Below are 14,670 nucleotides of genomic sequence, written 5' to 3'. Positions count from 1 at the left end.
ACACACATACACACACACATTAATGCATGCACAGACCTGCATAGATACACACACACACACACACACACACACACACACACACACTCGCACACAGAGACAGCTCTGACATCTGCTTTTTTTCTCATATTGTGGTGACGGATTGTGTTAGAAGCTGAGCACGGTCAAGGATCAGTGCTGGACAAATAAATTAAAAGCATAAACATCCTTAAGTCATTTTGACCTTCAAGATAGAAATTGACTTGAAGGGAAATTTAGCAGCAAGAAATTATTAAATAAAGTACTTATTCTGTAACAGTGACAGAAAATGGTCAGTGTAGAATAGTGAAAATTGCATTTTCTTCAGTTAGGGCCAGGAGTTTGCCTTTTTCACTTCTGTCTGATATAAGCTCCATGCTATTTAGCTATTGAACCATTTAAAATAGTACCAAAATAAGACCCCCAAATAACTGAAGCTCAATAGATTTGTTTTTTTGGACCTCTCATTTTCTAATATGCTTTTCATGCTGTTTACAATACAAGGCAGGCCTGACATAGATATTCGATATCTATATAATTCTATATATTCTATATAATTTAGCAGATCATCACCAACTTACTAGCTGACTAGCCAGCTAGCTTATTCGCTAACCTGTTGTGTTCTGTACTCCTTGGAGAGGTCTTGATGTCTGTTACTGAGGTATTTGGTGAACATTTTCCTCCCTTGCACAAAGCTGTGGCAAACAGGCTTCGTTGTTCAGAGGGTTCTCCATCAGTGTCGTCTCTGTAGGCAAAGGAGCCCCACAGTAGACTTTGGCAGCCTGTTTTGTTAACCAGTACGGGGCGTCAAGGTATTATTTCTGATGACACACTGTTGAGGCTGAGGCATTAACATAATGACTACGAAATACTTCAAACAGCAAATTAAAAGTGAACCAATGAGAGTACAGCTGAGTTTTTCAAATGTGATGGAAACCAACTTCTTTAGACTTACAGATAATTCATGTTAGGTTCAGTTTTAGGGTCACTGTGGCTTTTGGGTGGGAGTGGGGATTGAAAAGCATAGCCTGCATATAAATAACCATTTCATTAGAGTTTAAAGGCAAGCTGACTAGAGACTTTAAGGACAGAAAGAAATTCATATTCAGTGGGGGAAGCTAGTATTCAACATTTTTTTACAGGTTTCCAATGCAGCAATTCACATGAAATTGAGACCAGACATTGGTATTAACTCAATATAATTACCAACATGTGGCACGTTGGTGGCACAGTGGAACGGTAGTAACACTGTCGCCTCACAGCTAAAAGGTTTGATTCCTGCCTGGGGCACTGTGGGCTTCCTCTTCTTCTTATAAAAGAATTGTAAAATATTGAATATGCCAATTGAAATTTGTTTGATACTTGGTAGAGAGGCTGTTGTTTGTGAAGACAGTTTAAAAATTAATTTTTCACAGTGTTAAGAACATGATTCTCAGAGTGCTCCCAGACATTTCCAGTTGAGAGGGATCTACTAGGAAATAGATGACAGCATCATGCACCCCAATTCCAGGTTGATGCTTTTTTACCAATGGTTTCACTGGAGGGTGGAGTTGGATGAAGACCAGACTCAGATTAATTTCACTTTTCTGTATTGATGTCAAAGTATACTCTGGAGCGTATCAGTACACCATGACATCATAATTGGGTCTGGTTACATGTGCAGACTAAAAACCTAAACCAGAGATTGTAGTGAAATGCTGCTTATCAGGCTGACCTCACCTGATGTCAAAGTAGCTGACCTAAAGTGGTTTCACTTTGAATCATCTGGACAAACTTTTGGTGTGTTTCCAACATGTCTGATCATCTTTCATCTCTGAACTTTGTTGCTGTGAAGTCATGTGCTGCTCGCTCTAATCTCTACTGTATGTTATCCAAATACATATTCATGGCTTGCCTTCGCAGCACATGCATCATTGTCAGTGTTTACCCATTGGAAGCTCTGTCGTAAATTGAGAGGAGGAGACCTCTGTGGATGGTTCACCATCTGGTGGAGGGCTCTAGTATTATCTGTGAGAAGCTGACCACATAACACTGTTTGTCTAAGAAGAACTGCATTCCTATAAGCAGTGTGCCTTGGCTTTTGCCTTGGCTGAAGTGTGTCTACTCAGCTGAGCACAGAGGATAGAGCTACTACCTGCACTGCCTGTAGCAACTGTTAGCTGTACAGCTTGCCCTCACGTGGTGGCTAAATTAACCTCTCAACAACCGTGGTTGTATGTGCAAACTGTCATTTTACTTTCTCACAAATGGAGGAAGACGTTGCTTATTTGCAGGCTGAACTCAGGGAGAAATACATGTTAATCCTGGAGTTTTCAAGCTACAGCCCAGGCTAAGTATCTTTCCAAATGTTGCCATTCCAACTTTTGAACAGCAAGTCAATCCAGACCCAGCCCATATCGTCAACAGACAGCTTTTGGGTCACATCTAGCCCACCAAAGCTTCCCATGCAGCCTGCGGAATATTCAGAAAATGTGCACATCTAATGTTATTCACCAGTGGAAGAAGCCCAGCCCCAAGAGTGATCGTCAGTTATCTTGCCATCTCCCGGCAGCAAGCCGAAAAGTCTGCAATTCATAGCTGACCCATTGTGGACCCTGTGGACCCACCATCAAACTGCTTAACCTCCATACTGTCTATTCCCTCCCTGCTCACAGCAGCGCACTGGCCGGACTACAAGGGGTAGCTCCTGAGTTGTTAGGGAATCAAAAATCTTGTTTTAGGCGCAAGAGGCATCACTTTGGGTTTTTTGTTGGATTACTCTTGTACTTTTATTATTTGACACAGATGCCTAGTTTTTCAGGTACCTCATGCCAGGACTGAGAACAGACAGTCCTTGGGTGGGAGTTAAAAGGACATATCCTAATCAAAGATAACTACCATATTCCTTACGGTGGTGTTGGAGGCCAGGGTAATGCCATCCAGTGTCTGTATCATTAGATAGTGAGTTCCTAAAGTGTTGAGGGCTAAGTGCTATAACTTCTGTTTTGTCTGAATTTAGTAGCAGGTAGCAGATTTTGTACATTTATATTTACTGACTGCAGTATCAACAGATTCAGAAAATTGGAAAAAGAACTCTGGAAAAAAAAATCTGCTTAAGAAAGCTGAAAAATAAGGATTGTGAAGCACAGAGTGTTGCTCAGGGTGTGTCGTTTCTGTTTTTTCTCCTTACAAATGTACAGTAGCAGAAGCACTGCTGTTTGTGTGTTTCTGCTGTGTCGCTGCAGAACAGCTAGCAGGTCATTTGGTGGGACTCCAGCTCCCACTGAGTGACCATCTGGACCTCTGAGCTTGTGCATACACAGGCACTACAGTGAGTCATTAATGTACGAAAGACCAATCAGTGCAGGGCCAAGTGATGATGTCAGCAAGTAAAAGAAGTGGATTTGATATGGATTAAAGCAATTCACAATGACTACAGCTAGAAATAAATCCAGACAGTAACTATAAAGAACAGGAAAACTAGAAAGTGAATAAGCCAATAAGTGAGCTCAGTGATGTCCGGGACAAATGAAGGACTGGAGGATGAGTTAGCAGAGGGTTCAACACTGAAAGGTGGCACTCCCACATTGACAAGTAATTTCATATAAACACTTTCTCTGAGCCTCTTTGAACCATAAAAGCTCACCTGAGATTGGTCAGTCCAATTGAACTGTGGTTTTCTTTGTATCCACTTGATATTGTTTGTGGCCCATATTAGTAACTGTGCTCACTTCAGTTGTGGTCATATGGCTCCACCTGCCTGTACATTATTGTACATTTATCCTAAATGAATTTAAATGTGAATACAATAATCAAAGTGTTATTCAACTCAAGGGGCCTTCTTAACTGATGATTTGAATCGTTAATGTTTGGAGGCAGCCCTGATTAGCTTATTTTGTAGCTCAATGTTGTAATCCAGCTCAAAGGTTTCAGCAACGGTTATTCTGCAAGGACACAAAAAGACTCTTGCAGTGTCACATTCTTGTGTCACGAGGGCTTCTGTATTTGTTATATATAAAAAAACAGACAGATTTTTCATGGGATGTATCCTCCATCCACATATACTATACCCACTTCAGAAAACTGTACATGCCCATCACAATTTAGATTTTTTTATTGCAGCTTCATTTAATTCACATATTCAGTCAATTACTTATGTCCAATATCAGACACAGCTGTGTCATTTTATAGCTCCAAGCACATGCCTGAGACACAGAGCCATACAGGTCGCAAAGCAGGTCAAACTCTCTGAAATCTTTGAAGAGACTAAATGACTTTTTCTGATTGCAATGAAGCAGGAGTGAATGTGTGTCACTCTGGGACATTTTGGGACATTGAGGACTGGTTTCCTGTTCTCAGACTTGATAAATTCAAGCTGATATCTGTGATAAAGATAAAATTAATCTCTGTAATGCTGTGATTTTTTTACACTGTCTTAAACTCACTCTCCTGTGCCCTCTGCTTCCTTCTCCTGTTTTATTTTGTTCTGTTTTTGTTTTTTTTTGTTCTTAGTTAGGGAATATAACAGACTTTTAGAATGACTTTGTCCTTAGGGACAAGGCAGTGTCTTGAATCAATCACCAGTGATGCACAGATATTCAGGGAATGCTGCCTCCATCATAGAATTGGCAGATATTCTGTCCTGTCAGCAGTCAGACTAATTATTGCACACAGAGTTGCTTTGGGTGATTCTTTCTTAATGTTTTGTCATTTAATGTCTCTTTTATTGACAGCTGTGACACCTACTGACAACCTGCAGCACCTGGAGGAGAAGGGGGAGGCATCCAGCTCCAACAGCCAATAACTTGATGCATAGTGAAGAGTCATAGTCAAGACTGTTGTGCTAGCCAATAGGAAGCTCCAAACCGGTAAGACTTGTTTTATATTACAAAACTGGAGATGTTCTGCATTTTTCTGTGTATAAACTAATACTGATTAAAGAAAAGACTACGTTGCATAAATGTAAGCCCAGACTAAATGAAAGAAATTAAACAAGACATTCCATTTATGTTCAGTTTACAAAAAGGCTGGGGAACCTCTAGCTTCCGGGCCATATATAGCCTACAAACCGTTTGATCTGACCTGTGAGTCAATTCATAAAAACAGAAAAGCAATTTCATTTTTTCAGCAATAAAGAAAATATTAAATTGTAGACTAAACACGTTCTTCCAAGTGGTCCCTGAACACAACACACACAGAGCAGCTGACATCACATCAGTGTATCATGGTGCCTTTCAACAGTAGATGCGGAGTGTCACACGAGGAGAATTTGTGAAGGACTGCTTTATTTCTGCTGCTGAGCTGCTAACATCAGACAAATCCAAAGTGTCGGGAATAATTCATAGAGATGAAGGGAAAACCTGAGGGGAGCAGCAGTTTCTGACACAAACACCTTGCCCCTGGACACATTTTAAGATGATAAATACTGTACATTCAGCCTTTGCATTAAGTGCACTCAGTGGAACAATATTGATATGTTACAAATGCATACAGGCTTTTAGATGTTATAGGCAAACAAATCGGACTTGACTTCTGTTCCAAAAATAAATTATTGCACAGTATAGATACATGTGCACTGAAGACAAGCTTGAAGGGGCAAGTGCAGATGTCACTTTTCAGCAAACAGTGCCTGCCGAAATACTTAGCTGATGTCAGATCAGTTATTAGTGACCTGCCTTAGAATTTCTAAAACACTAAGTGACTCTTGAGCCAAAGCTATGGCACACTCAGATTTGTTCTCAAGTGGATGCTTTGAAGAGACATACATGGATTGTAATAGCATAAAGGTTTGTGTTAAAAATCATTGTGATTATTTGATTAACTCTAAAAGTTAACTGAATATCCAACTCACAATGCAGTGTATTTCACTAATAGTACTAGTACTTAAATGGATGGAGGCCTCTGACATTATTTTTGGATATAAGTGCAGGATGTATTGAACCATGACTGCTGACAATGGCTTGAAGTCATCTAGGTACCGTGTCAGGAATCAGCTTCACAGGTCAACAAATTCGCACACCTCTAGGCTACCTAAATCCATCTAAACATCTAAACAAATTCACCTAAAGCATGTTGGGGGCCATGGAAGCTCAATTTCAAAATATAATCCCAATAGTAAAACAAAATGACTGGGAGTGACTTTTTTGTTGTTTTTGCCGTATTAAGGTATGCTATGTTAGTATTGTCTCCACGTTGCCTCAGCAGCTAGTGCGCATGCCTCACAGCAGTTCGATTCCTGGGCCTCAGGCCTTTCTGTGTGAAGTTTGCATGTTCTTCCCGTGCATGCGTGGGTTCTCTCCGGGTACTCCGGCTTCCTCCCACAGACCAAAAACATTCTCATTAGGTTAATTGATGACTCTAAATTGCCCCTAGGTGTGAGTGTGAGCATGAATGGTTGTTTGTGTATATATGTTGCCCTGCGATCGGCTGGCGACCGGTCCAGGGTGTACCCCACCCCCTGCCCGTTGAGAGCAGAGATAGGCTCCAGCCCCCCGCCACCTGGAAAGAGATAGGCGGTATTGAAGATGGATGGATGGATGGATGGATGGATGGATGGATGGATGGATGGATGGATGGATGGATGGATGGATGGAGTGGCAGCATTTCATTTTTCCTGTTTCAAGGAGTAACAATGGCGACATTCATAAGTGGCATAGAAAACGTATGGATGGATGGATGTTAGTATTGTGTTTGTTGGCCAATCCAGAAATTACAGAAATGCCAAACTAAGCATGAGGTCATTAGAACCAGGGTTGCAGTTACAGAGATGGTCCATCAGAGAGCTCTGACTGTAACATGTCCTTCACAGTATGTCTCTCACCAATGAAAATAAAAAAATTCTAAACAAAGGCATCTGTGTCAAGATCATTTGCTTATGTATTCATGTTAAAAAATAATCAGCTGTTTGCGTGTTCTAATTCTTATAATAATTATCTCAGTTGTGGCACCACTGACATTCTGACTGATGGCATTCATATGTGAAGCATGACCAGCTAAAACATGTGACTCTGCCATAAGCCTGTTAATAAAGGGAGTGAAAACCCAGAAAAAACAGATAAGAGTTGAATAGGTCAGACAGTACAAGAAGTTCCCACCCTATTCCCAAAACCAGTGGAAACTGCTTGTTTAGTGTAAGAATTTGGGATGGAACGATATATTGAATCTCGCAATATCACGATAGAAATATGGCTCGATACTGTCATGGGACTGTGACATTACCCACCGTGAGGTTACATGCTTATTTACTATCGCTCCAAGTCGAAACTTTACAGATGAACATGGTGAAAAAAAGAGATTGAAGATGCTCCATGAGTTGATGAGTGGCAGCATGCCCTGCGATCGACTGGCGACCGGTCCATGGTGTACGCCGCCTCTCGCTCGTTGACAGCTGGGATAGGCTCCAGCCCCCCCGCAACCCTGAAAGGGATAGGCGGTATATTAAATAGATGGATGGATGGATGGATGGATGGATGGATGGATGGAGTGGCAGCATTTCATTTTTCCTGTTTCAAGGACTGACAATGGCGAAAAGGAAACTTGCACCACCCAGAAAAGCTCAACTTACAACAACAAAGCTTGAGCTAGGCCAAAGGAAGCATTTGGAGCCCCTCATCCACATAACAGAGGAGAAGAAGAGGAAGAAGAAGAAGAAGAAGAAGAAGAAGAAATGTACTTTATTTATCACACATAGTTAGTTGCACACTACATGCACACGTGCATGCTTCCGTGAAATTATTTTCTCCGTCTTTAACCCATCCTTGGTCCGTCCTTCCTCCGTGGCAGACCAGGAGCGGTGGGCTGCCAGCCGACAGGTCCCTTTCCTTGAGCAGGCACTGAAGTCATGGTGGAGGACACGCCACCAGCGCCCACAGCAGGATTCGAACCAGGACCTTCTAGCTGTGAGGCAACAGTGTTACCACTTGTTCCGCCGTGCCACCCAGAGCTGAGGAAGTGACAAGAGGCATCGGTACATATTCAGCCAAAGACTTCAGTGTGTTTTCTGTGGTTGACAATGATGGATTTCAGAGGTTAGTAAACACTTTGGAGCTAAAGTATACAGTAATATCAAGGCCATGCTTTAGTCGCACTAGCAGCTCTGTACCAAGAGACAAAAGCTAAAGTGACACAGAGCCTCAAAGAAGCACAGTGCATCTCAATAACCACAGATTGGCGGACTTCACAAGCCACTCAGAGCTATATTCCAGTCACAGCTCATATTATGACCAGCGAATGGGAAATTAAACGTTTTCTCCGACAAACGCAGCCTCTTTTTCAATCGCACACTGGACTTAACATAGCTGATGTTTTCAAACCTATGGTTTTGGAGTGGGAGCTCAACATGGATGTAGCAGTGAGAGAGGTCGGACTGACACCACAAACTGTTTTAAACACACTTTAAACCTCGCTTCACCAGCAGGTTTTCTGGATGCAGAAAATTAAATCATTGTGGTGAAAATCTCTGAGAGAAGCAGAATGGACCCCTGTTTTAAACTCACAAGTGTCTCCAAAATATTTTCTGTAGAAACACTGACATCACACCAATTGTTCAGGAAGTCCTGACAGTGATGACGGTTTGTGTTTTTTTCTGATAGGAGCTAAGCCCAAATGTCAGACCATTGCAGAGGCAGAAAATGGCTCTTTTTCTCCACGTTTCTGTCTGCCCCTGTCTGTCTACCTGGGGGGCCCCTATCATCAGTGGCAACCACCTCAAGTTGCTGTGGCAACCTCTAAGCCTCAGTACTTCTCTGAGCACTCCTCTGCCACACACAGAAACACACATATGTAGCTTCAGCTGCAGCTATGTAGCTGATTCACATGATCAGCTCGTCATCAAGCTCTGCAGTGGCTTGATAACGAGCCACTTTTCTTATCTTACTATTACTGGTGAGTTTGAAATGTTAATAATGTTATGACTGATGTTGGCCTGTTAGCATTAGCCAGAATGCTAACAGCGGCTAATGCTAACATGAGGTCCTATGAACTTCTTGGTGCATACAGGTTTGACTTTTGATGTCAGGTTGTTGTGTTATTATGCTAATGATTAGCAAGCTAATGCTAACATGCTAACCTACGGTAAAATGATTCTTAAATGCATTCTAATGGTGTTTGAGATCTTTTCAATGTGTTATTTGACATGCTAATGTTAGCTTAGCATTAGCAGCTGTTAGCATTGTGGCTAAAGCTAACATGAGGTCCGATTAACTTGTTGGTGCATACAGGTTTGATTTCAGGTTGTTGTGTTAATATGCTAATGTTAGCATGCTAACCTACGGTAAAATGATTCTTAAATTCAATTCAATTCATTCTATGCATTCTAATGGTGTTTGAGATCTTTTTAATGTGTTATTTGACAAGCTAATGTTAGCTTAGCATTAATTGTTTGAAATCTCTAAAGATTCTCATCATAATGTACACACCCCGGCAGTGGCCCCCGTGGTCCTTTCAAAATTTCCCCACGGGAAATTGTCTAGTTCTACTTCTCAACCGACATATAACCCAATACTTTCTTTGTCTGTGATAAATACTTCCTCTGAGAACCAACCTTTTTAATTGCAGACTTTCTGACTTGTAGCAGAAAAACAACAGCTGCAGTAATGGTTGCATTCCATTTAGGTGAGCCAGTGTCAGGGTCCTGGTACACTTTAATGAAATGGAGCTTCATTAATGTTATTGGTAACACATGCTTTTCCTGCTATGACAAGACCAATGTTGTGAAAAAGGCTTATAAGAAGAGTACTGTAAGTATTCTTGTCTAAAGAGATCACATCACAAAGCTGAATGAAGTGCAGTATATCAGTAAACACACTGGTACTCTATACAGTGGTGTCAGTGGACTGTATTCCCCAGTACCCGTCTTGGTAATAGTATAACAATGTCTTGTTCAGGATTGAGTAAATTAAAATTTGTGCATTTGTGTTTCTTATAAATAGAAAACTCAACCTTGAAATGTTGCCATACAGAATTTCTAGATGCTGGCTGGTGGATAAATCAGGTCATTTTTATATGTAATCGATATATGATGCTTCATTCATAAGTGCATTCAAGGAGTTCAATGTGTGCTGCAGTCGTCTGTAAATGATGCAGCGCTTTGTGGTGCGGTCAATGGAGTGTCTGTCACTGTCACTGTGGCAGAGCAGAGCAGAAAGCTGGTCAAGGGAAAGAATCTCTAACTATGCATATAAGAATAGATGGAAGCTTCTCGGTGGCCTCCTTTAAAAATTTCCCATGGTCATCCGATTTGACCCAAGAGCGCTGAGATGAATGGACCGAAAGTGACCCATAGAATGCTCTAGTTTGCACATGGATTGCTCACATAAACACAGAGGGTACAGAGAGGTTTTCCAGATTAAAACGTGGAATCTGAATACACTTTGTGTACCTATCTCAGCTATCCTGCTGTCCACATCTGATTTCTGGTAAACAGAATAATAAGACATTCCAGTTTATAAAGCCAAAAATGAACAGCAGCCAAGTGTTCTCTGGGAAAGAATAAGCCTGCAGGCATTGAAGACTGGAGCCCACTGTCTCTCTCTCATGACTATCATGTGTTTATAGAGCGTGTGTGAGTGTGTCAGTTAATTCTTAGCTTTGATTATTGGAAGCAAGAGATGTGTAGACTAATCATGACAGTGATTTCCTGTCTGCTAGAGCATGGTAAGCCCAAAATAGATTCATTCCTGTAGGTGAAAGTACAGATTAGAGGCAAGAAGAAATGAAAGATGTCTGCAGGATATTGAAAGTAGACAAGAGATTTGCTGTTTGTCCACCTTTTCTCTGACTTTCTCTCCTTTCTCTGATACTGTGTTGTGCAGGAAATGAGCAGGAGATATGTTCCTAATCCAAATGAAATCAGTGCTTCAGTGTGTGTGTATGTATGTGTGTGTGTGTGTGTGTGTTAAAATGGAAACATATGGCCCTGTTCACTACTAGAACCACAGAGTAATCACATAATACATTACTCTCACAGATCCTTAAAAAGTTCTCAATGCTGCACACTATATGCTTCAGGCCTAAAGACAATTAAGTGTGGTTATAGTATAGGAGTGGATGAAAAAAACTGATCTACAAAAAAAATTCAAAAAGGCAGAACTCAAGCAAGGAACTTTCAAAACAAAGGTTAAACATTTTCTGAAAACTGCACACGCCCTATGAGATGAGAGAGACTAAGCACTGAACTCCAACACTACCAACCAACACACACTGCGTTTTTTTGTTAGACTTCAACCACCTCTGCTCAGGTGCTGAAAATAACTCTACAGTCTGTTTAATGATAAAAGCCCTCTGCCTGTACAAAGCTGTGGACAACAATGAGGTTCCCTTGTCAACACAACACAACTGACATGTAAACATCACATGCTAGCAGATCAGTTTCCCATTTCTTGTTGCCTTTCAATTGAGATGGTTAACAGGATGCAGACAGCACATCCAGCAGACAGTGGTAAAGTGCAGCCAGAAACCATGGTGGGTGACTTTGTCTACGCCTTCACGGAAACATGGATATTGTTAGAATTAGTATACAGAAAGATGGAAAAGCATGCTACACTATGTTCCATGTATGTGTCATGTCCTGAATGTGATTAAAATCCTGTTCAAAGTGTGAAACTGGAGTGGACAGTGGATACTCTTTTCCAACAGTTTTTACATTCATACATACTAAACTGCAGTTTCTCCAACAAATAAGTAATTTTAGTTAAAGTAAATTAGTAAAAGTCATTTTCTTTTTGAGTAAGACTGAACAGCAGGACCAAGGGTGGAGGGGGCTGTATGATACAAAACATCATATTCACATACAATAACGACATGATATGCAACATATTCAAACTAAGACTGAGAGGAAGTAAAGCAAACAAGCAAAGCATTGTAGAATACATTAGACAGCAAATTCAGAAGTCCCCTAAAGTTTAGCCTTCAGACAGGTAATCTGCGCAGGCTCCTAGCTACTGGCCGTGACAGGAAGGTACCAAAACAATGCACCTACATTATGACATTGTATGCGTGTATTGTGATAAGACACAGAGATTGCTGAAGAAACACTGCATGTGTGTGTGTGTGTGTGTGTGTGTGTGTGTGTGTGTGCGTGCGTGCGTGTGCGTGTAAATACCATCTCTGCAGGGGTTTTGATGGCAGATTAGAAGATTTTAATCAGTCCTACACATGCACACAGGCTCACATACACACATACTGTTTTAATAAAATAGAAAACACACAGGCAGACCTCCTGCCATTTTCATATTCATAGTTAATATTCCATACAGATTTTTCAATCCAATATCAGCGGCTTCATATTCCCAGATTAGAAAAGACTACTCATAATCCACAGAGTGTGTGTGTGTGTGTGTGTGTGTGTGTGTGTGTGTGTGTGTGTGTGTGTGTGTGTGTGTGTGTGTGTGTGTGTGTGTGTGTGTGTGTGTGTGTGTGCACACGTGAATGTGTGTTTGGGGAACTACTGTGTGCCTTTATTAAAGGACACATTTAATATTCAGCTTATCTGGTTTGATGCTTTCCTTGTATGATATTGTGTACAGTATTTATTAACACAGTTCAGACTCTCAAAAGGACAAGACAAATATGTTTTTCCTGACATAATATGAAGTTGAACAGTGAGAAGCTTGAAAGTCAGAAGAAAAGACACAGCACTCAAATAATAATGATAATTTATTATTTTTATCATAATAAAAGTGATGCATGGCATAAAGACCAGCTCACCAGTTCAGTGTTACGCACTCACACTAAACTTAGTTTACAAGTTAATATCAAATATTCATCGTGGCTCAGTGTGAGCAAATGGTCATGGATTGGTTTGCAAATGCAGGCGACTGTGACAGTACACTGAAACAATCTTTTTAAAGCTTTTTTGATTCATAAAAGACAATGATGACAGGATAATCCAGCAAATTATGCAGAGCTCCAGGGTATGGAGTAAGATTAATAGCATGATAAAAATGTCAGTATCTGTGTCTGTTTTCAAAAACAACGTAAGGCAGCAGTTACTAAAATATGTTTGAGCTTGATTACCATGAGCTGCTGGGGATTTCTTAACGAATTACTCAAAATCATTTTAAATTGCACTGCTATTTCCATATACTGTATGTTACTATTTGTTGTATCATACCTGTTTAATCAGTGTTTAGGCTGAAGGAATAAATGTTTTGGGACAGTTTAGTAGTAAAAGGTTTAGTTTAGGTTTTTTTGAAAACGTGCGTGTAAACTAAACTAAAACTATCCTAAACCAATTCACTTCAAATTGACGATCACTTAAGTCATCCTGTAACGACACGATGACGATGAAATGAGCATACTAACATATGAAATGTTGAGTAAATATGTGTCTGTGCTTACATTTCAACCGGCTGCTTGCTTCAGATAATGGAAATCTAGATTCACAGCATATTTATCCTGTAATATTGATATGATGCAGATTTAAAATTGATGTAACGTAAACAGCTGATCATTTCAGTAATAAAGACTTGCCAAAACAGGCAGTCCACTCACTGTTTCAGTGGTGTAATTTTCACCAATAAAAAAAAGTTAGTCGGTTTGTAAAAAGAGCAAAGAGAGATATGATTCAATCACAGATTTGTTAGTCTTGTTAAGAATTTTGCAACCCGGAACCAGATCCAAAGATTAATCATGTAGCTTTGTGTTTTTTGGGATGTCAAGTTGACAGTTATGAACTAAGTGAGCCTGGCACTAACAAAAAGTTAAAGACTAATGATGACAACAGCAGCAAGAACAGTAGGTAGTAATTGTATCATTTATGAAGCCCATAGATATTTAAACATGGACAACAACTATAAACCCTTTAATTCTCCCTCCCAGCACATTTAAATAATGCAATATGTGGCACTGACTGTAGGAGGTGTGGCCTGCTGGTTATGTAATGTGTCTCTGAGGATCAGGGGACATGGGGAAGGCTGACTGACCACCACTCAGCGTCACATGAACAGAGCTGTCAGACTACTGTTAGGCTCTGTGTCTCTGCTGAACAGACAGAGAGTTGGACATTTGTGGCCTTCTGAGAGAGTCCCTGCGTGGGTACCTGTGTTGTAGCTGGTCGAGCGGCTCTTCTAGGCTCTTTGATATATGTCGGGGGGGGGGGGGGGGGGGGGGGGCCATGCTGTTCATCTACATGCGACTCAAACTCATTTTGAAATGACTGAAGGGAACAGTATTAAAGGTCCTCCACTGGTGATCATGATGCTGTTCAGTTAACTCACAAAGCTGCAGACTGCTGTGATCATCTGCTTTGTTGGTACAGTTAGATGTTGCCATGTTATAGATGTTTTAACAGTTCAAAAATAAAATGGACCTTGTGAAAACTCATTCAAACCTGACAAATATCAATTAATTTTCAACACAATTATGGTTGAGTTGACAGACATCAGTGCTGAGTAAAAACAAAAACTGATGGAGGTCCCCAGCTCCAAAACCACATGGTCCATTTCTCAGCTTTTGCTGCAACACAATGTGATGTCATCCCGCAATATGCTGCACTGACTTATCAAGTATGCTAGGTTGCAGAGATGGTAGATTACTTCGTAATGTGCAATTTTCAAATATATGTTATGCGTGTTAATGGCAGTGCGCTTTGAGTTATGAGCCTTTGAAACACACTCAATAAAAAAAAACTATGCACTAACATTGGCTGATTTAAAATAACTAAAATGGGATAACTTT

General features: G+C 40.6%; 1 protein-coding gene across 1 annotated transcript in view; it reads left to right on the top strand.

The window, feature by feature from the left end:
- The window catches only part of fam110b (family with sequence similarity 110 member B), a 65,858-nt gene that overhangs the window by 36,537 nt on the left and 14,651 nt on the right, over window positions 1–14,670 (top strand). The window contains exon 2 of the mRNA XM_070974231.1: window positions 4,728–4,862. The gene's annotated coding sequence lies outside the window, so the exon portion shown is untranslated. The remainder of the gene's footprint in view (window positions 1–4,727; window positions 4,863–14,670) is intronic.

Source organism: Chaetodon trifascialis, chromosome 11 (assembly GCF_039877785.1).
Source record: "Chaetodon trifascialis isolate fChaTrf1 chromosome 11, fChaTrf1.hap1, whole genome shotgun sequence".
Classification (NCBI taxonomy): domain Eukaryota; kingdom Metazoa; phylum Chordata; class Actinopteri; order Chaetodontiformes; family Chaetodontidae; genus Chaetodon; species Chaetodon trifascialis.
This window is presented reverse-complemented; position numbering and strand designations above follow the sequence as displayed.